The sequence below is a fragment of the Phaenicophaeus curvirostris genome, chromosome 5 (assembly GCF_032191515.1).
Source record: "Phaenicophaeus curvirostris isolate KB17595 chromosome 5, BPBGC_Pcur_1.0, whole genome shotgun sequence".
Taxonomy (NCBI): domain Eukaryota; kingdom Metazoa; phylum Chordata; class Aves; order Cuculiformes; family Cuculidae; genus Phaenicophaeus; species Phaenicophaeus curvirostris.
Genome location: NC_091396.1, coordinates 699,921 through 719,980, shown reverse-complemented (window position 1 = coordinate 719,980; position 20,060 = coordinate 699,921). Strand labels below are relative to the sequence as shown.

General features: G+C 60.3%; 1 long non-coding RNA gene across 1 annotated transcript; it reads right to left on the bottom strand.

Annotated features, from left to right (window-relative positions):
- Positions 1–8,277: 8,277 nt before the first annotated feature.
- Positions 8,278–9,253, bottom strand: LOC138720815 (uncharacterized). The gene is made up of 2 exons (XR_011337479.1): positions 9,114–9,253; positions 8,278–8,602 (listed from the first exon to the last, which is right to left on the bottom strand). It is a non-coding gene; the product is annotated as an uncharacterized lncRNA (long non-coding RNA).
- Between the last annotated feature and the right edge of the window lie 10,807 nt (positions 9,254–20,060).

Here is a 20,060-nt window from a genome sequence, read left to right as displayed (position 1 = left end):
CCCAGCTCCTGGATCCAGCCTGCCCGGATCCCTCTGCAGAGCCTGGGCCCCTGGATCCAGCCTGCCCGGATCCCTCTGCAGAGCCTGGGCCCCTGGATCCAGCCTGCCCGGATCCCTCTGCAGAGCCTGGGCCCCTGGATCCAGCCTGCCCAGATCCCTCTGCAGAGCCTGGGCCCCTGGATCCAGCCTGCCCAGATCCCTCTGCAGAGGCTGGGCCCCTGGATCCAGCCTGTCCCGATCCCTCTGCAGAGCCTGGGCCCCTGGATCCAGCCTGCCCGGATCCCTCTGCAGAGCCTGGGCCCCTGGATCCAGCCTGCCCAGATCCCTCTGCGGAGCCTCCTTACCCTCCAGCAGATCCACACTCCTGCCCGGTTTAGTGTCATCTGCAGACTTGCTCAGGGAGCTCTCAATCCCCTCATCCCGATGCTGGATAAAGACATAGGGCAGGAGTGGCCCCAGCACGGAGCCCTGGGGACAGCGCTTGTGCCCAGTGCCACTGGGTTGAACCCCAGCACTCCTTGTCCTGGCCACCCAGCCCAGTTTTGCTCTCAGCAGGGAGGGCGTCCGTCCAGGCCATTGGCAGCCGGTTTCTCAAGCAGAAGAGTGAGAAATGGTGTCCAAGGCTTTCCCAGCGCCCAGGTTCCCTTTGTGAGTGCTTCATCTTACTGCTCACCGTTCCAGGGAGGGTTTAGGAGAATGAGGACACTTGGGTCTTGCCTACACTTTATTGTGCCCCAACCCGTGGACTCGAGGAGGTGGGAAGGGGCTTGTGGAGTTCCCCTTGTCGAGCGCTGCGGCTGCAGCCCAGGAGGCTGAGCTCTCCAGGAGGAACCAGGGTGGGGTTGGAACTCGGTGGGCTTTGAGGTGCAAAGCGTGCCGTGATTGGCCGAGCCTGGGCATGGTCCCCCAAAGCTCTGTGATGTCACAGAGACCCCCGGGACTCCCCTCCTCTTGGGGCTGCAGCAGCCCCGCGGGGCCACTGTGCTGTCCCCCTGCGTGGAGGGCAGACGTGTGACGGTGAGGGGAAGGACACCCCGTCCTGCGAGCTCTTTGCCACGCGCACAGAGAGGTTCTGCTGGACGAGGAGCCCGCCCTGCCGTCCCCCGACCCTTCTTGTGCTGCCCTCGTGGAGCAGGAACCGCTCTCCTGCCTTCCCGATTGCTGCCAGCCCGTGTCGGAGCAGTCAGCGTCCTGCCCGCGGAGCAGGAGCTCCCAGAGATATTCCTGCTGTGACTCGTCTGCTCCAGGACATCGTTGGCATTCGTGGCACCACAAGCCCAGCGTGGAGGCCGAGCGAGCGCCTCTTCAGCGCTTCCCTCCATCCCCTGGGCTGCTTCCCGCAGACTGCGTCCCCAGGGCCGGCCGTCAGCTGGGCATCGTCTTCCTTTGCCGCGGGAGATGGCGTCGGAGCAGGGCACCTCTTCCGCGGCGGCCAGCACCAGCCGGGGGACGCCGGCCGCGGTGCCGGACGCCTCCCAGGTCCCAGACTGCGTGATCTGCCTGGACACCATCCACGATGAAGCCCGCGTGAGCCCTTGCCAGCACCTTTTCTGTTTTCCCTGCATCTGGGTCTGGGGCAGCCACAGAGCCGAGTGTCCCCTCTGCCGGCAGGCTTTCCACCGCATGCTGCACAGGCTGGGACCCCACAGCTACGACACCTATGAAAGGGCGCGCCACCCGTACTGGCTGAGGCCTCGACCCCTCCGTGCTTCAGGGAGCTCGTGGTGGCGTCGCACGAGCTCTTCCGCAAGAGGCCAGGACGCCGGTCACAGAGCGGCCCTCGAGAGGGTCCAAAGAGAATACCCAAGGCAGCACCACGCTGGCCACAGAGCGGCTTGGGATGCTGCTCGTGACGCCGGCCGAGCTCCCAGGCCGGAACGGGACGAACCAGCGTCTTCAGAGCGGAGCCGGCACGTCAACTGGTCAGAGTCCATGGGACAGAGGGAGGCATTGAGGGAACAACACGCCTCAAGGGCTCATTCCCAGAGCAGATCCCGCAGGGAACGACATGCGACAAGGAGTCGTTCCCCACACAGATCCCGCAGGGAACAACGGGAATCAAGGAGTCGTTCCCCACAGAGATCCCGCAGGGAACAACGGGAATCAAGGAGTCGTTCCCCACACAGATCCCGCAGGGAACGACAAGAAACAAGGAGTCATTCCCCACAGAGATCCCGCAGGGAACGACAAGAAACAAGGAGTCGTTCCCCGCACAGATCCCGCAGGGAACGGCTAGTGTGAAGGAGAAGTTCCCGGCATTGATCCCGCAGGGAAGGGGAGCATCAAGGATCCATTCCCAGCACAGATCCCACAGCAGCCAGAGAGCACAGCGAGGGCAGCTGAGGAGGAGGGCTTGGGATGAGCAATGAGCTCCAAGTCCTGAAGTGGACATCCCATTTTCTCTGTGAGAAGAGCATCAGCAGTGAGGAGGCCGCGACTCCTGCAGGGAACAGCCTGCAGAGAAGAGCCAGTCTCCGCGGAGGGTCAGCAGCCGTGCCGGGCGCAGGCACCAGGAGCCAAACCCTTACAGGATGCTGATATTGGTCTAGACTGAAGCTTCTCTTCTTGACTTGGAATTGGAGCATTATAGGCAATAAACTAAATGTTTAAATACAATTCTGGGTGTTACTCCGTCTACCTTCGGGGTGTGACAGCAGCCGTGCCGGGCGCAGGCACCAGCGGCCAAACCAACCAAGACGGGACCCCAAGGTGGCACCGCGGGCTCCGCACGCCTGGGGCTACAACTCCTTGAGAAGCCAGAAGTAAGAGCAGAGCTGGAGTCAGGCTGCTGCTCGTTAGGAGCTCCGAGGCCTGAATGGGACATCCCGCCTGAGTCGTACAATCACAGAGTGGTTTGGTTGGAAAAGACCTTGGAGATCATCCAGTCCAACCATAACCGTCTGCTGCTGAACCACATTCCTGAGCACCTTGTCTGCCTGTCTTTTAATTCCTTCTGGGGATGGGGACTCCACCACCGGCCTGGGCAGCCTCTGCCAGGGCCCGAGAACCCTTTCCGTCAAGAAATGTTTCCTGGTATCCAATAAACTCCTGCCCCTATTGGATCATATCTTGGACCCAGCTCCTGGATCCAGCCTGCCCGGATCCCTCTGCAGAGCCTGGGCCCCTGGATCCAGCCTGTCCCGATCCCTCTGCAGAGCCTGGGCCCCTGGATCCAGCCTGCCCGGATCCCTCTGCAGAGCCTGGGCCCCTGGATCCAGCCTGCCCGGATCCCTCTGCAGAGCCTGGGCCCCTGGATCCAGCCTGCCCGGATCCCTCTGCAGAGCCTGGGCCCCTGGATCCAGCCTGCCCGGATCCCTCTGCAGAGCCTCCGTACCCTCCAGCAGATCCACACTCCTGCCCGGTTTAGTGTCATCTGCAGACTTGCTCAGGGAGCTCTCAATCCCCTCATCCCGATGCTGGATAAAGACATAGGACAGGAGTGGCCCCAGCACGGAGCCCTGGGGACAGCGCTTGTGCCCAGTGCCACTGGGTTGAACCCCAGCACTCCTTGTCCTGGCCACCCAGCCCAGTTTTGCTCTCAGCAGGGAGGGCGTCCGTCCAGGCCATTGGCAGCCGGTTTCTCAAGCAGAAGAGTGAGAAATGGTGTCCAAGGCTTTCCCAGCGCCCAGGTTCACCCCGCCTGCAGCCTTTCCCTCGCCTGCTGAGCGAGGAATTTCATTTCATGCACACGAGGGGCAGCAGACGAGGTGTAACTTTCCCCCCATCAGCTGGAACCCTTTGTGAGTGCTTCATCTTACTGCTCACCGTTCCAGGGAGGGTTTAGGAGAATGAGGACACTTGGGTCTTGCCTAGACTTTATTGTGCCCCAACCCGTGGACTCGAGTAGGTAGAAAGGGAGTTTTAGAGTTCACCTTGCACAGCACTGCTGCTTGAGCTGGGGCAGCGTCCAGGCAGGCTTTGATGATCTCAAAGCATGGAGCTCATGCAGCTCTCTCCACAGTCACTTGCTGGGACCATCTGGGAGCAGAGCTGCCACGGAGCTGTGTGGCCCGTCTGCTGGTGGACCCTTCACCACCTCTTCCAGAGGCTGGGACCATGCAGCTACGAGGTCTTCAGTGTCACGGCCTGTGACCGCAGTAAGGGATGTCTGCCTTGTCCTGCTGGGAGGAGGGGTGGTGGCATACCTGAAGCCACAGCCCTTCCACAAGAGGCCAGGATGCCGGACACAGGGCGGCTCGAAGCAAGACCCCAAGGAGACACCACGATGTCACGGCTCGGCTTGGGATGCTGCTCGTGACGACGGCTGAGATCTGAGGCCAGAATGGACGAACCAGCGTCTTCAGAGAGGAGCCGGCACCTCCAGCAGGCAGGATCCAGGGAACAGCGGGCCGCAAGGAGTCATTCCCAGAACAGATCCTCCAGGGAATGACAGGCATCAAGGAGTCATTCCCGGCACAGATCCAAGAGGCAACAGTGGGCGTCAAGGAGCCATTCCCAGAACAGATCCTCCAGGGAATGACAGGCATCAAGGAGTCATTCCCGGCACAGATCCAAGAGGCAACAGTGGGCGTCAAGGAGCCATTCCCGGCACAGATCCCACAGCAGCCAGAGAGCACAGCGAGGGCAGCAGAGGAGGAGGGCCTGGGATGAGGAATGAGCTCCACGTCCTGAAACGGACATCCCATTTTCTCTGGGAGAAGAGCATCACCAGTGAGGAGGCCGTGATTCCTGCAGGGAACAGCATGAAGAGAGGAGCCAGTCTCCATGGAGGGTCAGCAGCCGTGCCGGGTGCAGGCAGCAGGAGCCAAATCACTCAGGATGGGTCCCCAAGGTGGCACCGTGGGCTCAGCACACCTGGGGATACAACTCCTTCAGCAGCCAAAGCAACAGCAGAGCTGGAGCAGGATGCTTGGCATCGACTTCCTTTGCCACGTGAGATGGCGTCGGAGCAGGGCACCTCTTCCGCGGAGGCCAACACCAGCCGGGGGACGCAGGCCGCGGTGCCGGACGCCTCCCAGGTCCCAGACTGCATCATCTGCCTGGACACCATCCGCGACGAAGCTCGCCTGAACCCCTGCCAGCACCGATTCTGTTTTCCCTGCATCTGGGTCTGGGGCAGCCACAGAGCCGAGTGTCCCCTCTGCCGGCAGGCTTTCCACCGCATCCTGCGCAGGCTGGGACCCCACAGCTACGACACCTATGAAAGGGCGCGCCACCCGTACTGGCTGAGGCCTCGAACCCTCTTTGCTGCAAGGAGCACGTGGTGGCGTCGCACGAGACCTTCCAGAAGAGGCCAGGACGCCGGTCACAGAGCGGCCCTCAAGAGGGTCCAAAGAGAATACCCAAGGCAGCACCACGATGGCCACAGCTCGGCTTGGGATGCTGCTCGTGACGCCGGCCGAGCTCCCAGGCCTGAACGGGACGAACCAGAGTCTTCAGAGCGGAGCCGGCACGTCAACTGGTCAGAGTCCATGGGACAGAGGGAGGCAATGAGGGAACGACACGCCTCAAGGGCTCATTCCCAGAGCAGATCCCGCAGGGAACGACATGCGATAAGGAGTCGTTCCCCACACAGATCCCGCAGGGAACAACGGGAATCAAGGAGTCGTTCCCCACACAGATCCCGCAGGGAACGACAAGAAACAAGGAGTCGTTCCCCACAGAGATCCCGCAGGGAACGACAAGAAACAAGGAGTCGTTCCCCACACAGATCCCGCAGGGAACGACAAGAAACAAGGAGTCGTTCCCCACACAGATCCCACAGGGAACGACAAGAAACAAGGAGTCGTTCCCCGCACAGATCCCGCAGGGAACGACAAGAAACAAGGAGTCGTTCCCCGCACAGATCCCGCAGGGAACGACAAGAAACAAGGAGTCGTTCCCCTCACAGATCCCGCAGGGAACGACAAGAAACAAGGAGTCGTTCCCCACACAGATCCCGCAGGGAACGACAAGAAACAAGGAGTCGTTCCCCGCACAGATCCCGCAGGGAACGACAAGAAACAAGGAGTCGTTCCCCGCACAGATCCCGCAGGGAACGACAAGAAACAAGGAGTCGTTCCCCACACAGATCCCGCAGGGAACGACAAGAAACAAGGAGTCGTTCTCCACACAGATCCCGCAGGGAACGACAAGAAACAAGGAGTCGTTCCCCGCACAGATCCCGCAGGGAACGACAAGAAACAAGGAGTCGTTCCCCGCACAGATCCCGCAGGGAACGACAAGAAACAAGGAGTCGTTCCCCGCACAGATCCCACAGGGAACGACAAGAAACAAGGAGTCGTTCCCCACACAGATCCCACAGGGAACGACAAGAAACAAGGAGTCGTTCCCCACAGAGATCCCGCAGGGAACGACAAGAAACAAGGAGTCGTTCCCCGCACAGATCCCGCAGGGAACGACAAGAAACAAGGAGTCGTTCCCCACACAGATCCCACAGGGAACGACAAGAAACAAGGAGTCGTTCCCCGCACAGATCCCGCAGGGAACGACAAGAAACAAGGAGTCGTTCCCCGCACAGATCCCGCAGGGAACGACAAGAAACAAGGAGTCGTTCCCCGCACAGATCCCGCAGGGAACGGCCAGTGTGAAGAAGTTCCCGGCATTGATCCTGCAGGGAAGGGCGAGCATCAAGGATCCATTCCCAGCACAGATCCCACAGCAGCCAGAGAGCACAGCGAGGGCAGCAGAGGAGGAGGGCCTGGGATGAGGAATGAGCTCCACGTCCTGAACTGGACATCCCATTTTCTCTGGGAGAAGAGCATCACCAGTGAGGAGGCCATGATTCCTGCAGGGAACAGCATGAAGAGAGGAGCCAGTCTCCATGGAGGGTCAGCAGCCGTGCCGGGTGCAGGCAGCAGGAGCCAAATCACTCAGGACGGGTCCCCAAGGTGGCACCGTGGGCTCAGCACACCTGGGGATACAACTCCTTCAGCAGCCAAAGCAACAGCAGAGCTGGAGCAGGATGCTTGGCATCGACTTCCTTTGCCACGTGAGATGGCGTCGGAGCAGGGCACCTCTTCCGCGGAGGCCAACACCAGCCGGGGGACGCAGGCCGCGGTGCCGGACGCCTCTGAGGTCCCAGACTGCATCATCTGCCTGGACACCATCCGCGACGAAGCTCGCCTGAACCCCTGCCAGCACCGATTCTTTTTTCTCTGCATCTGGGTCTGGGGCAGCCACAGAGCCGAGTGTCCCCTCTGCCGGCAGGCTTTCCACCGCATCCTGCGCAGGCTGGGACCCCACAGCTACGACACCTATGAAAGGGCGCGCCACCCGTACAGGCTGAGGCCTCGAACCCTCTTTGCTTCAGGGAGCTCGTGGTGGCGTCGCACGAGACCTTCCAGAAGAGGGCAGGACGCTGGTCACAGAGCGGCTCGAAGCAAGACCCCAAGGAGACACCACGATGTCACGGCTCGGCTTGGGATGCTGCTCGTGACAACGGCTGAGATCTGAGGCCAGAATGGACGAACCAGCGTCTTCAGAGAGGAGCCGGCACCTCCAGCAGGCAGGATCCAGGGAACAGCGGGCCGCAAGGAGTCATTCCCAGAACAGATCCTCCAGGGAATGACAGGCATCAAGGAGTCATTCCCGGCACAGATCCAAGAGGCAACAGTGGGCGTCAAGGAGTCATTCCCAGAACAGATCCTCCAGGGAATGACAGGCATCAAGGAGTCATTCCCAGCACAGATCCAAGAGGCAACAGTGGGCGTCAAGGAGCCATTCCCGGCACAGATCCCACAGCAGCCAGAGAGCACACCGAGGGCAGCAGAGGAGGAGGGCCTGGGATGAGGAATGAGCTCCACGTCCTGAAACGGACATCCCATTTTCTCTGGGAGAAGAGCATCACCAGTGAGGAGGCCGTGATTCCTGCAGGGAACAGCATGCAGAGAGGAGCCAGTCTCCGTGGAGGGTCAGCAGCCGTGCCGGGCGCAGGCACCAGCGGCCAAATCACTCAGGACAGATCCCCAAGGCGGCACCGCGGGCTCAGCACGCCTGGGGATACAACTCCTTGAGAAGCCAAAGCAACAGCAGAGCTGGAGTCAGGCTGCTGCTCGTTAGGAGCTCCGAGGCCTGAATGGGACATCCCACCTGAGTCGTACAATCACAGAGTGGTTTGCTTGGAAAAGACCTTGGAGATCATCCAGTCCAACCATAACCGTCTGCTGCTGAACCACATTCCTGAGCACGTCGTCTGCCTCAAAGGTCAAAGGTGGCAGTGGGCTTTTACACAGCAGCATGGATGAGGGGTGAAATTGCTAAACCAAATGGCAATGAAGGGGCAGGAACACTGCTGCATTAGAACAACAAATAACAATAGATTCCAACAGTTCCTGCTGAAATAAAAAACCCAAGTCCTTGGAAAAGTGCAAATGGCCTGAAATAGTCTCAAGAGAGAGCAGGCACATTTGGCCAGCGCTGCTCTGAAGGAGGTCACCTGTCCCAAGGCTGCAGCAGTCTGTGAATTCAGGAGGTTTTGACAAACACTGGCACCTCTGCGAGGCTGGCAGAGAAATTCCTGAGGACGGTGCCTCACGCCGAACACGCGGGCGGTGTTGGTGTCCATCCACAGGTGCCCTGCTCCAGGCAGGTAGATGTCTCGCCACGTTTGACCTTTTTCTGTTATGGGAGCAACCAGGACCTGCAGTGGAGAGAGAAAAACGAGGCTGGGGAGGCCCTGGCCCAGGCTGCCCAGAGCAGGGGTGGCTGCCCCATCCCTGGAGGGGTTCAGGGCCAGATCGGATGGGCGTTGCAGACCCTGATCCAGTGGGAAGGGTGGAACTGCATGGGCTTTGAGGTTCCCTTCCCTCGATGCGCTCCAGACCCTCAATGTCCTTCTTGGGGTGAGGGGCCCAAAAACTGAACCCAAGATTCAAGGTGTGGCCTCAGCAGCGCTGAGCGCAGGGGGACGATCCCTGCCCTGCCCTCCTCCCGCTGGCCACCCCACGCTGACCCAGCCCAGGACACCCCTGGCCTTCCCGGCCACCGGGGCGGCCGCTGGCTCGCGTTCAGCCGCTGGAGCCGCCCCCCAGGCCCTTCTCACGGGCAGGTTCCCAGCCGCTGCGGGGCAGCAACCGCCAGGCTCGCCACGAGGGAGCAGCGACGAGACGGGCCCCGCTCCGCGCTCCCCGCAAGGCTCCCGCGGCCCTGACCTCCCTCTCCGTCGCCTTCTCGCCGCTGCCCAGCAGCCCGTACAGATCCAGCTCCAACAGCTCCTGCCCGACCGCCATCTCGACGAAAACGCCTAACCGCCATCTTGACGAGCACGGCCTGCGCCCCCACCCCCTGCCGCGGGGCACGCCGGGAAATGAAGTCCCGAAGCGCCGCTTCCCCGCTCCCAGCAATAGGACCTGGACTACAACTACCAGGATGCATCGCGCTGCACGACCAGACCCCTCGGCGGAGCCTGGAGCCTTAGCTCCAACCTGTCCCGATCCCTCTGCAGAGCCTGGGCCCCTGGATCCAGCCTGCCCGGATCCCTCTGCAGAGCCTGGGCCCCTGGATCCAGCCTGCCCAGATCCCTCTGCGGAGCCTCCTTACCCTCCAGCAGATCCACACTCCTGCCCGGTTTAGTGTCATCTGCAGACTTGCTCAGGGAGCTCTCAATCCCCTCATCCCGATGCTGGATAAAGACATAGGACAGGAGTGGCCCCAGCACGGAGCCCTGGGGACAGCGCTTGTGCCCAGTGCCACTGGGTTGAACCCCAGCACTCCTTGTCCTGGCCACCCAGCCCAGTTTTGCTCTCAGCAGGGAGGGCGTCCGTCCAGGCCATTGGCAGCCGGTTTCTCAAGCAGAAGAGTGAGAAATGGTGTCCAAGGCTTTCCCAGCGCCCAGGTTCACCCCGCCTGCAGCCTTTCCCTCGCCTGCTGAGCGAGGAATTTCATTTCATGCACACGAGAGGCAGCAGACGAGGTGTAACTTTCCCCCCATCAGCTGGAACCCTTTGTGAGTGCTTCATCTTACTGCTCACCGTTCCAGGGAGGGTTTAGGAGAATGAGGACACTTGGGTCTTGCCTAGACTTTATTGTGCCCCAACTCGTGGACTCGAGGAGGTGGGAAGGGGCTTGTGGAGTTCCCCTTGTCGAGCGCTGCGGCTGCAGCCCAGGAGGCTGAGCTCTCCAGGAGGAACCAGGGTGGGGTTGGAACTCGGTGGGCTTTGAGGTGCAAAGCGTGCCGTGATTGGCCGAGCCTGGGCATGGTCCCCCAAAGCTCTGTGATGTCACAGAGACCCCCGGGACTCCCCTCCTCTTGGGGCTGCAGCAGCCCCGCGGGGCCACTGTGCTGTCCCCCTGCGTGGAGGGCAGACGTGTGACGGTGAGGGGAAGGACACCCCGTCCTGCGAGCTCTTTGCCACGCGCACAGAGAGGTTCTGCTGGACGAGGAGCCCGCCCTGCCGTCCCCCGACCCTTCTTGTGCTGCCCTCGTGGAGCAGGAACCGCTCTCCTGCCTTCCCGATTGCTGCCAGCCCGTGTCGGAGCAGTCAGCGTCCTGCCCGCGGAGCAGGAGCTCCCAGAGATATTCCTGCTGTGACTCGTCTGCTCCAGGACATCGTTGGCATTGGTGGCACCACAAGCCCAGCGTGGAGGCCGAGCGAGCGCCTCTTCAGCGCTTCCCTCCATCCCCTGGGCTGCTTCCCGCAGGCTGCGTCCCCAGGGCCGGCCGTCAGCTGGGCATCGTCTTCCTTTGCCGCGGGAGATGGCGTCGGAGCAGGGCACCTCTTCCGCGGCGGCCAGCACCAGCCGGGGGACGCCGGCCGCGGTGCCGGACGCCTCCCAGGTCCCAGACTGCGTGATCTGCCTGGACACCATCCACGATGAAGCCCGCGTGAGCCCTTGCCAGCACCTTTTCTGTTTTCCCTGCATCTGGGTCTGGGGCAGCCACAGAGCCGAGTGTCCCCTCTGCCGGCAGGCTTTCCACCGCATGCTGCACAGGCTGGGACCCCACAGCTACGACACCTATGAAAGGGCGCGCCACCCGTACAGGCTGAGGCCTCGAACCCTCTTTGCTTCAGGGAGCTCGTGGTGGCGTCTCACGAGCTCTTCCGCAAGAGGCCAGGACGCCGGTCACAGAGCGGCCCTCGAGGGGGTCCAAAGAGAATACCCAAGGCAGCACCACGGTGGCCACAGCTCGGCTTGGGATGCTGCTCGTGACGCCGGCCGAGCTCCCAGGCCTGAACGGGACGAACCAGCGTCTTCAGAGCGGAGCCGGCACGTCAACTGGTCAGAGTCCATGGGACAGAGGGAGGCAATGAGGGAACGACACGCCTCAAGGGCTCATTCCCAGAGCAGATCCCGCAGGGAACGACATGCGACAAGGAGTCGTTCCCCACAGAGATCCCGCAGGGAACGACAAGAAACAAGGAGTCGTTCCCCACAGAGATCCCGCAGGGAACGACAAGAAACAAGGAGTCGTTCCCCACAGAGATCCCACAGGTCACGACAGGCAACAAGGAGTCGTTCCCCACAGAGATCCCGCAGGGAACGACAAGAAACAAGGAGTCGTTCCCCGCACAGATCCCGCAGGGAACGGCTAGTGTGAAGGAGAAGTTCCCGGCATTGATCCCGCAGGGAAGGGCGAGCATCAAGGAGCCATTCCCAGCACAGATCCCACAGCAGCCAGAGAGCACAGCGAGGGCAGCTGAGGAGGAGGGCTTGGGATGAGGAATGAGCTCCAAGTCCTGAAGTGGACATCCCATTTTCTCTGTGAGAAGAGCATCAGCAGTGAGGAGGCCGCGACTCCTGCAGGGAACAGCCTGCAGAGAAGAGCCAGTCTCCGCGGAGGGTCAGCAGCCGTGCCGGGCGCAGGCACCAGGAGCCAAACCCTTACAGGATGCTGATATTGGTCTAGACTGAAGCTTCTCTTCTTGACTTGGAATTGGAGCATTATAGGCAATAAACTAAATGTTTAAATACAATTCTGGGTGTTACTCCGTCTACCTTCGGGGTGTGACAGCAGCCGTGCCGGGCGCAGGCACCAGCGGCCAAACCAACCAAGACGGGACCCCAAGGTGGCACCGCGGGCTCCGCACGCCTGGGGCTACAACTCCTTGAGAAGCCAGAAGTAAGAGCAGAGCTGGAGTCAGGCTGCTGCTCGTTAGGAGCTCCGAGGCCTGAATGGGACATCCCGCCTGAGTCACAGAATCACAGAATCACAGAATAACCAGGTTGGAAGAGACCCACCGGATCACCGAGTCCAACCGTTCCTACCAAACACTAAACCATATCCCTCAGCACCTCGTCCACCCGTGCCTTAAACACCTCCAGGGAAGGTGACTCAACCACCTCCCTGGGCAGCCTGTTGCCCAGTGCCCAATGACCCTTTCTGTAAAGAATTTTTTCCTAACGTCTAGCCTAAACCTCCCCTGTCGGAGCTTGAGGCCATTCCCTCTTGTCCTGTCCCCTGTCACTTGGGAGAAGAGGCCAGCACCCTCCTCTCTACAACGTCCTTTCAGGTAGTTGTAGAGAGCAATGAGGTCACCCCTCAGCCTCCTCTTCTCCAGGCTAAACAACCCCAGCTCTCTCAGCCGCTCCTCATAAGGCCTGTTCTCCAGCCCTTTCACCAGCTTTGTTGCTCTTCTCTGTACTCTCTCCAGAGCCTCAACATCCTTCTTGTGGTGAGGGGCCCAGAACTGAACACAGTATTCGAGGAGCGGTCTCACCAGTGCCGAGTACAGAGGGAGGATAACCTCCCTGGACCTGCTGGTCACGCCGTTTCTGATACAAGCCAAGATGCCATTGGCCTTCTTGGCCACCTGGGCACACTGCTGGCTCATATTCAGTCGGCTGTCAACCAACACCCCCAGGTCCCTCTCCTCCAGGCAGCTTTCTAGACAGACTTCTCCCAGTCTGTAGCACTGCATAGGGTTGTTGTGCCCCAAGTGCAGGACCCGGCATTTGGCCTTGTTAAACCTCATGCCATTGGACTCTGCCCAGCGGTCCAGCCTGTTCAGATCCCTTTGCAGAGCCTCCCGACCCTCCAGCAGATCGACACTTCCACCCAGCTTAGTGTCATCCGCAAACTTGCTAAGGGTGCATTCGATGCCTCCATCCAGGTCATTGATGAAGACATTGAACAGGGCTGGACCCAGCACTGAGCCCTGGGGAACCCCACTTGTCACTGGCCTCCAGCTGGATTTCACACCATTTACCACCACTCTCTGGGCCCGGCCATCCAACCAGTTTTCCACCCAGGAGAGTGTGCGCCTGTCCAGCCCAGAGGCTGACAGTTTCTCAAGCAGAACGCTGTGAGAAACTGTGTCAAAGGCTTTGCTGAAGTCCAGGAAGACCACATCCACAGCCTTTCCCTCATCCAGTAGCCGGGTCACTTTGTCATAGAGTCGTACAATCACAGAGTGGTTTGCTTGGAAAAGACCTTGGAGATCATCCAGTCCAACCATAACCGTCTGCTGCTGAACCACATTCCTGAGCACCTCGTCTGCCTGTCTTTTAATTCCTTCTGGGGATGGGGACTCCACCACCGGCCTGGGCAGCCTCTGCCAGGGCCCGAGAACCCTTTCCGTCAAGAAATGTTTCCTGGTATCCAGTATGCTCCTGCCCCTGTTGGATCATATCTTGGACCCAGCTCCTGGATCCAGCCTGCCCCGATCCCTCTGCAGAGCCTGGGTCCCTGGATCCAGCCTGTCCCGATCCCTCTGCAGAGCCTGGGCCCCTGGATCCAGCCTGCCCGGATCCCTCTGCAGAGCCTGGGCCCCTGGATCCAGCCTGCCCGGATCCCTCTGCAGAGCCTGGGCCCCTGGATCCAGCCTGCCCGGATCCCTCTGCAGAGCCTGGGCCCCTGGATCCAGCCTGCCCGGATCCCTCTGCAGAGCCTGGGCCCCCGGATCCAGCCTGCCCGGATCCCTCTGCAGAGCCTGGGCCCCTGGATCCAGCCTGCCCGGATCCCTCTGCAGAGCCCGGGCCCTGGATCCAGCCTGCCCGGATCCCCCTGCAGAGCCTGGGCCCCCGGGTCCCTCCCGTCCCCGGGCTGAGGGCACTAACCCGCGGTGTGTCCGGGCCGGGAGCAGGCGCTGAGCACGGGGATGCGGGAGGCCTCTCCGTCCATGGCCGCGGTTCGAACCAACGGCCCCAACGCGCCCCGCGCCTGCGCCGCGAGCTCCGGGGCAGGGAAAGAGGAGGGGAGGGAAGGGCTTGGGGGCTGGGGGAGGAGAAGCTCAACAGGAGCCGGGAAGGTGCGCCCCCAGGCTAGAAACCCCCCGTGTCCCGGGCTGCACCCAGAGCCGTGGGAGCAGCGGGGAGGGAGGGGATCCTGCCCCTCTGCTCCGCTCGGGGAGACCCACCTGGAGCCCCGAGTCCAGCTCTGGATGCTCAGCGTAACGAGATGGAGCTGCTGGAGCGGGTGCAGAGGAGGTGATAAGGGTGATCTGCGGGCTGGAGAACCTCCTGTGCGAGGAGAGAGCTGGGGTTGTTCAGCCTGGAGAAGAGAAGGCTGCGGGGAGACCTTAGAGCGACCTTCCAGCAGCTGAAAAGGCTGCAATAAAGCTGGGGGGGAGCTGCTCGTAAAGGCTTGTGCTGCCAGGACGAGGGGCGACGGGGATAAACTGGAGAGGGGCGGATCTAGACTAGGCATTAGGAAGAATTTCTTCACCATGAGGGCGCTGAGGCCCTGGAACAGGCTGCCCAGAGCAGGGGTGGCTGCCCCATCCCTGGAGGGGTTCAAGGCCAGGCTGGATGGGGCTGGGAGCCCCTGATCCAGCGGGAGGGGTCCCTGCCCGTGGTAAGGGTGGTTCGGTGATTCCCATTCGGGGCTCGCGCCGCTCCCGCCGCCATTTAAACGCGGGGCCCCCCCCCCGCGCATGCGCAGAGCCCCCCCCGCCCCGCGCCGTTTGAATCCCGCCGCCCGCGCGCGGCCCCCGCCCCGCCCCTCTCGCGCCGACCACGCCCCTTCCCGCGCGGGCGACGCCCCTGAGGGGGGGGCGGTTCGCGCCTTTTTCTGCCTTCTCGTGGGGAGCGGGCTGGGCGGGAAGGGACCTCGGAACCCCTACGGTGTCGCCTGCGGGATCAGGGGCTCCGAGCCCCTTCCAGCCTGGCCCTGAGCCCCTCCAGGGATGGGGCAGCCACCCCTGCTCTGGGCAGCCTGGGCCAGGGCCTCCCCACCCTCACAGCAAAACATTTCTGCCTAAGGTCTCATCTCCATCTCCCTGTCTTGCAGCTCCAAACCGTTCCCCTCATCCCATCCCTGCCCTCGCTGATCCAGAGCCCCTCCCCAGCTTTCCTGGAGCCCCTTTCAGCCCTGGAAGCTGCTCTAAGGTCTCCCCACAGCCCTCTCTCCTCCAGGCTGAACAACCCCAACTCTCTCAGTTTCTCCTCATACAGGAGGTGCTCCAGCCCTCAGATCATCCTCGTGACCCTCCTTCTAAGCGGGGTTTTTACCTTTAAAAGAGTGTATTCCTCACCGGCATCGGGCCGCTGTGGGCTGTCACCCACGGAGCAGGGAGGACGCGTGGGTGTCAGCAGGAGCGAGGCTGTTTAATCATAGAATCACGGAGTCACCAGGTTGGAAGAGACCCACGGGATCATCGAGTCCAACCATCCCCATCAATCACTAACCCATGTCCCTCAGCGCCTCGTCCACCCGGCCCTTAAACCCCTCCAGGGAAGGGGACTCAACCCCCTCCCTGGGCAGCCTCGGACAGGGACCAAAAACCCTTTCTGCGGAAATATTTTTTCCTGCTGTCCATCCTGACCCTCCCCTGGTGGAGCTTGAGGCCATTCCCTCTCGTCCTGTCCCCTGTCCCTTGGGAGAAGAGCCCAGCTCCCTCCTCTCCACAACCTCCTCTCAGGGAGCTGCAGAGAGCAATGAGGTCTCCCCTCACGTTTAGTGGTTATATTGGAAATACATTAGGCACCTTAAGGGTGAAGGAAATGAGCGACAGCGTTCTTGGTGCAAATGAGGCATCACTCAGGTTTAGGAAAGTTTGCTGTAAGCATTTATTTCATGTCAGGTTGACTAGAGAATGTTTTCTCTTTTTAAACAGATAAAGGCAAGGAAGTGTTGGTTTTCCTGTTTGTTCCTGATAAAGAAAAGAAGTAAAATCCAAGGTTCACCAGATATACAAGGTTTACAAAATTTCATGTTTGTGGGGAACGCCCGGATTGGCCTCGAGCGATGGAGATGACACAGAAAGCACCCGAGTCACTGAGGTGACAGGGACACCTTTTTCAGAGGGGAAATCAGACACCAAAAATCTTTGGCAGCACTTGAATTTCTTCAGATAAAACAAACTGAAATTGATAAGTAGATTCAGGCTGGATTCTGCAGCGTCCCCCATGATCGGTGAGAGACTGCATCAACTTAGGAGTCCATGACGTCTTCTGTAGTGTTCGAACTATTTTGCTGAGCTCTGAGAATCTGGACTGCACACAAATCAGTTTCTGATTCAGTGGAAAATGAAAGAGACTCTGATTTTATTAACAGTACTCTCCTCACTTGATACCCAGATTTTCAGTAGCTGTGGGGCTGGGATATTTAAATGTTTTTACTACACAAGCTCGTTTTCTCTGGTTTTAAATACCTGGGGAGATTCACCTCGTTATTTCTCTCCTGTGTGACCTTGACAAGGAAACAAAACCTAATCACCTTTTAGGAAATGACAGAACGGGTTGAGCAGATACGCTATGAATATGGCACCAGACACTGGGAGGTCAAGGGGCTGCACTCCATCAACACCGATCTCGCATCCTCTCACTTAGCATCAGATTTGCTGGTTCTGTGAAAACACAGGCATTTACGCAGCTGAAATACTAAGAAATAGTCTCAGCTCTAAGAGAGGTGGGAGGAAATAAACTGGTATTTACAGTTCCAAGGAGATTTCAGCTTCCCCTTTCCCTAGCGATACGGTTGTGTGTTCTGCAAGGTTTCAGCTGTTGTAACCAGAACTTTGTGCGCTGGATCGTTTGATCCAAACATCAGGCATGTCTGGTTGGCTGTTTGGTAACACCACCGGCCCTTCGCTCCCTAACCCAAACCGGTTTTTCCACGAAGAGCTGTTCTGCGATGCTGCTGGAGAGAGATCAAGGACGGTCTCCCTCAGGTCCAGCCGCAGGGTATCTCTCTTCCCGTTCAAGTAGCCTCTCTCCGTTTGACTGTAGGAATCATAAAGTCACAGAGTCACCAGGTTGGAAGAGACCCACCGGATCATCGAGTCCAACCATCCCCATCAATCACTAACCCATGTCCCTCAGCGCCTCGTCCACCCGGCCCTTAAACCCCTCCAGGGAAGGGGACTCAACCCCCTCCCTGGGCAGCCTCGGACAGGGACCAATCACCCTTTCTGGGAAATATTTTTTCCTGCTCTCCAGCCTGAGCCTCCCCTGGTGGAGCTTGAGGCCGTTCCCTCTCGTCCTGTCCCCTGTCCCTTGGGAGAAGAGGTGTAACTTTCCCCCCATCAGCTGGAACCCTTTGTGAGTGCTTCATCTTACTGCTCACCGTTGCAGGGAGGGTTCAGGAGAATGAGGACACTTGGGTCTTGCCTAGACTTTATTGTGCCCCAACCCGTGGACTCGAGGAGGTGGGAAGGGGCTTGTGGAGTTCCCCTTGTCGAGCGCTGCGGCTGCAGCCCAGGAGGCTGAGCTCTCCAGGAGGAACCAGGGTGGGGTTGGAAGTCGGTGGGCTTTGAGGTGCAAAGCGTGCCGTGATTGGCCGAGCCTGGGCATGGTCCCCCAAAGCTCTGTGATGTCACAGAGACCCCCGGGACTCCCCTCCTCTTGGGGCTGCAGCAGCCCCGCGGGGCCACTGTGCTGTCCCCCTGCGTGGAGGGCAGACGTGTGACGGTGAGGGGAAGGACACCCCGTCCTGCGAGCTCTTTGCCACGCGCACAGAGAGGTTCTGCTGGACGAGGAGCCCGCCCTGCCGTCCCCCGACCCTTCTTGTGCTGCCCTCGTGGAGCAGGAACCGCTCTCCTGCCTTCCCGATTGCTGCCAGCCCGTGTCGGAGCAGTCAGCGTCCTGCCCGCGGAGCAGGAGCTCCCAGAGATATTCCTGCTGGGACTCGTCTGCTCCAGGACATCGTTGGCATTGGTGGCACCACAAGCCCAGCGTGGAGGCCGAGCGAGCGCCTCTTCAGCGCTTCCCTCCATCCCCTGGGCTGCTTCCCGCAGGCTGCGTCCCCAGGGCCGGCCGTCAGCTGGGCATCGTCTTCCTTTGCCGCGGGAGATGGCGTCGGAGCAGGGCACCTCTTCCGCGGCGGCCAGCACCAGCCGGGGGACGCCGGCCGCGGTGCCGGACGCCTCCCAGGTCCCAGACTGCGTGATCTGCCTGGACACCATCCACGATGAAGCCCGCGTGAGCCCGTGCCAGCACCTTTTCTGTTTTCCCTGCATCTGGGTCTGGGGCAGCCACAGAGCCGAGTGTCCCCTCTGCCGGCAGGCTTTCCACCGCATGCTGCACAGGCTGGGACCCCACAGCTACGACACCTATGAAAGGGCGCGCCACCCGTACAGGCTGAGGCCTCGAACCCTCTTTGCTTCAGGGAGCTCGTGGTGGCGTCGCACGAGCTCTTCCGCAAGAGGCCAGGACGCCGGTCACAGAGCGGCCCTCGAGGGGGTCCAAAGAGAATACCCAAGGCAGCACCACGGTGGCCACAGCTCGGCTTGGGATGCTGCTCGTGACGCCGGCCGAGCTCCCAGGCCTGAACGGGACGAACCAGCGTCTTCAGAGCGGAGCCGGCACGTCAACTGGTCAGAGTCCATGGGACAGAGGGAGGCAATGAGGGAACGACACGCCTCAAGGGCTCATTCCCAGAGCAGATCCCGCAGGGAACGACATGCGACAAGGAGTCGTTCCCCACAGAGATCCCGCAGGGAACGACAAGAAACAAGGAGTCGTTCCCCACAGAGATCCCGCAGGGAACGACAAGAAACAAGGAGTCGTTCCCCACAGAGATCCCACAGGTCACGACAGGCAACAAGGAGTCGTTCCCCACAGAGATCCCGCAGGGAACGACAAGAAACAAGGAGTCGTTCCCCGCACAGATCCCGCAGGGAACGGCCAGTGTGAAGGAGAAGTTCCCGGCATTGATCCCGCAGGGAAGGGCGAGCATCAAGGAGCCATTCCCAGCACAGATCCCACAGCAGCCAGAGAGCACAGCGAGGGCAGCTGAGGAGGAGGGCTTGGGATGAGGAATGAGCTCCAAGTCCTGAAGTGGACATCCCATTTTCTCTGTGAGAAGAGCATCAGCAGTGAGGAGGCCGCGACTCCTGCAGGGAACAGCCTGCAGAGAAGAGCCAGTCTCCGCGGAGGGTCAGCAGCCGTGCCGGGCGCAGGCACCAGGAGCCAAACCCTTACAGGATGCTGATATTGGTCTAGACTGAAGCTTCTCTTCTTGACTTGGAATTGGAGCATTATAGGCAATAAACTAAATGTTTAAATACAATTCTGGGTGTTACTCCGTCTACCTTCGGGGTGTGACAGCAGCCGTGCCGGGCGCAGGCACCAGCGGCCAAACCAACCAAGACGGGACCCCAAGGTGGCACCGCGGGCTCCGCACGCCTGGGGCTACAACTCCTTGAGAAGCCAGAAGTAAGAGCAGAGCTGGAGTCAGGCTGCTGCTCGTTAGGAGCTCCGAGGCCTGAATGGGACATCCCGCCTGAGTCACAGAATCACAGAATCACAGAATAACCAGGTTGGAAGAGACCCACCGGATCACCGAGTCCAACCGTTCCTACCAAACACTAAACCATATCCCTCAGCACCTCGTCCACCCGTGCCTTAAACACCTCCAGGGAAGGTGACTCAACCACCTCCCTGGGCAGCCTGTTCCAGTGCCCAATGACCCTTTCTGTAAAGAATTTTTTCCTAACGTCTAGCCTAAACCTCCCCTGTCGGAGCTTGAGGCCATTCCCTCTTGTCCTGTCCCCTGTCACTTGGGAGAAGAGGCCAGCACCCTCCTCTCTACAACGTCCTTTCAGGTAGTTGTAGAGAGCAATGAGGTCACCCCTCAGCCTCCTCTTCTCCAGGCTAAACAACCCCAGCTCTCTCAGCCGCTCCTCATAAGGCCTGTTCTCCAGCCCTTTCACCAGCTTTGTTGCTCTTCTCTGTACTCTCTCCAGAGCCTCAACATCCTTCTTGTGGTGAGGGGCCCA